Here is a 3,926-nt window from a genome sequence, read left to right as displayed (position 1 = left end):
ACATTCTTCGCCAGGGTAGGTTTTGGCATTTATAAGCCGCCCTCTTTCCCTATTTCTGGCGAGGATGTAGTCGATTTGGCTAGAGTGTCTGCCGGAGCGGTAGGTGACTAGGTGACTGGCAGGTTTCCTGAAGTTGGTATTGCAGACCATAAGATTGGTTGCATCCCAGAACTCCAGCAGTCTGGTTCCCTCCTCGTTGCGGGAACCGAAGCCATAGCCTCCATGTATGCCATGGAAGCCCCCAGCACGACGTCCGACATGACCGTTGAAGTCTCCAGCCACAAAGAGAAGGTCCCTGTCACTCGTCGACGAGGTAGTTACATATATATATATATATATATATATATGTATGTAAGTATGTATATATAAAACAGGCTGGGTGAAGTTCAGAGAGCTTCTACCTTTATTGGTAACAAAGGACAGATTGAAAGACAGATTGTACAATGCTTGTGTGCAAACAGCCATGCTACATGACAGTGAAACACGGGTTGTGACTGCTGAGTCTATGTGAAGACTTGAAAGAAAAGAAGTTAGTATACTCTGCTGGATGTACAATGTCAGAGTGCATGTACAACATAGTAAGAGAAAAATTGAGTATAAGAGGCATCAGATAAAGTGTGCAAGAGAGAAGACTGCACTGGTATGGTCATGTGATGTGTATGGATGAAGACTTCTGCTTTTAAAGAAGTGATCTTTTAAATGTGAAGGGAAACTGTGGAAATGGTAGATCCTGGAATAGGTGAGATGAGATAGTGAAACATGATCTTCAAATGTTGTTTCATGGCAGTGATGATAAGTGACTGAGTCTTTTGGTGATTTGCTGTGCTTGAGAAGACACATCAAGCTTAGTGAAATCATAGTTGTGGCCATTGCTGGTGACACATGAAATGCATCCATGCTGATGACACGTAGAAGGTACCAGATACACTCTGTGGATTGGTTAGCATTAGGAAGGACATCCAGCCATAGAAACCAAGTCAAAGGTCGGCGAGCTGGCAGAAACGTTAGCAGTATTTCGTCTGTCGTTACATTCTGAGTTTAAATTCCGCCGAGGTCGACTTTGCCTTTCATCCTTTCAGGGTCGATAAATTAAGTACCAGTTACGCACTGGGGTCGATGTAATCGACTTAACCCCTATGTTTGTCCCCTCTATGTTTAGCCCCTTGTGGGCAATAAAGAAATAAGAAACCAAGCCAAAACAGACTGGAACATGGTCATCTAACCTATGCCACCATGGAAAGCAGGCTGTAAGTGAAATGAAATGTGCATGTGTGTGTGTGTGTGTGTGAGGATTCTTCAGTTTCTGTCTACAATTTCACTCATAAGGCATTGGTCAACTTAGGGGCATAATTTTAACTAGCAATAACCACGCCTTGGATAAACCTCATTGGCTATGGCACCGCCATAATGTAGAACACCAGTCAACATAACATAGAACACCAGCCAACAACATTCACAAAATGAGATAAAACACTTAATCATTTGATTCTGAAGTTGACTCCTTAACCACTCACCCATGCATACACCAATATATACACTCACTCATACACACAAGAGAACTTGTGTATTAAAAGGCTTGTGTCTGATGTCATTCAACTGACTTCAAATGGCATCAGGGGGGTAGGTAAAATTACCTTCACAAGTCATAGGGATTCATAAGGGCCAGTTTCCTGGTTTCATGGCATATATATTCCCCATAAAGATGGGATGCTGGTCTGTTGCAGGATTATTCATTTTTGCTCAAGAACACAACACATCTCTTGGTCCAGGAATCGAAACCACAATCTTATGATCATGAGTCCAATACCCTAACCAATAAGCCACTCACCTCCACATCAGCAGGGTAGCACCGTTTGATGGATAAAACAATGCAAGGAAGAACATTGTGACCAGTGGTGTATAACAACAGCTGATAGTGCGGTCAATGCAATGATACAGTGATGCAAAATACAGTAGTTTATTTAGGCCAGTCCAGCATCCTGTGACTCTGGGGTTTCCATGGTATATTACGTAGACACTTCTTTATCAATCCAAACTGTTTGTGTGCATGCACACATGGGTGTGCACGCATATGCCAGATGTGAGCATGCACACACTGATGTACTGAGACTTGCAAACACAAATATGCACAATTAATCTTGCTTCTTTGTCATTAAATATCTAATATCAATGTAAGAAACATCATCATCATTAATAACAATACCATCATTATCACTACTACTATTACTACTGATGATGATGATGATGATGATGATGATGATGATGATGACAGTAGTAGTAGTAGTAGTAGTAGTAGTAGTAGTGATGGTGGTTGTGGTGGTGTTTGTGGTGGCAGAGGTAGTGGTGGCGACAGCAGCAGCAGTAGCGGTAGTAATATCATATTTATTATTATTATTATTATTATTGTTATCATTATTATTATTATTATTAGTAGCAGTAGTAGTAGTAGTAGTAGTTGTGGTGGTGGTGGTGGTGGTGGTGGTGGTTGTGGTGGTGTTTGTGGTGGCAGAGGTGGTAGTGGTGGCAGCAGTAGCAATATTATTATTATCATTATTATTATTATTATTATTCAGTAGTTTTATTTTTTTTAATTTTTATAACGTGCTTTCACTTCACTACCGAGCGCAGCTCTGTGCGCCATGGGTATGTGCTGTGGTTTGCTGTGGTGCTCTTATGTTTACTGTATTGAAAGTGTTTTGCGTAGGATGTGTGCAGTACCCAGTAGTGCAATTTTCTGTATGTTATATATATTTGTAAGTCCTGCTATTTTTGTTATGTATTTGTCTGAATATTTTTTTATTATACCTAAGGCACCTACTATGATAGGAATTGTTTCTGTTTTTAGATTCCACATTCGAGTTATCTCTATTTCCAGGTCTTTGTATTTTGAAAGTTTTTCCATTTCTTTTAGAGAAACGTTGTCATCTGCTGGTATTGATACATCAATTAGAAAGCATTTTACTATTATTATTATTATTATTATTATTAGTAGTAGTAGTAGTAGTAGTAGCAGAAGCGGCAGCAGCAGCAGCAGTAGTAGTAGTAGTTACAATAACAACAAGAATTAGCTTTCATTGCAATTGCTACTTCAATATTTTTTTTTCCCTCAGAATTCAATTTTATTTACTTTTATATTATGTTCAAGTGTCAAAGCTGGAAACCTTTTAAATCTGTTGTTGATTGCAAACAAGTGTCTGGGAAGAGGTTTGTATTATAGACTCAATGATAAAATATCTTTATTTTCCAGCTGCTCTCTCTCTCTCTCTTTGTCTCTCTCTTCGCTTCTCTATTTCTTGCTGCCTTCTTCTGGCTTGTATGCTAACATGCATGCATACAGACATATTGATAATAAATATGAATGTGTGTGTGTGTGTGTTTGTGTGTGTATGCATGTATACATACATATATAGCAGTAGAAAAAGAAAAGGTAAATAAAGAAAGCTTTGGACAATGCAGAAAATTTTACAAAACCTTTATATTTTAGGTGCAAATGCCTATCTTCAGAAAGAAGCAGTTAAAGAAATATCTAGTTACATCAATTTCATTATTTTATTTTAAATAGTGCAGGAGTGGCTGTGTGGTAAGTAGCCTGCTTACCAACCACATGGTTCCGGGTTCAGTCCCACTGCATGGCACCTTGGGCAAGTGTCTTCTACTATAGTTTCGGGCCGACCGAAGCCTTGTGAGTGGATTTGGCAGACGGAAACTGAAAGAAGCCAGTCGTATATATGTACATATGTGTGTGTGTGTGTGTTTGTGTGTCTGTGTTTGTCCCCCCTAGCATTGTTTGACAACCGATGCTGGTGTGTTTCTGTCCCCATCACTTAGCAGTTCGGCAAAAGAGACCGATAGAATAGGTACTAGGCTTACAAAGAATAAGTCCCGGGGGTCGATTTGCTCGACTAAAGGTGGTGCTCCAGCATGGC

This window comes from Octopus bimaculoides, chromosome 2, assembly GCF_001194135.2.
Source record: "Octopus bimaculoides isolate UCB-OBI-ISO-001 chromosome 2, ASM119413v2, whole genome shotgun sequence".
In the NCBI taxonomy this organism is placed as follows: domain Eukaryota; kingdom Metazoa; phylum Mollusca; class Cephalopoda; order Octopoda; family Octopodidae; genus Octopus; species Octopus bimaculoides.
Note: the sequence above shows the minus strand (reverse complement) of the source record.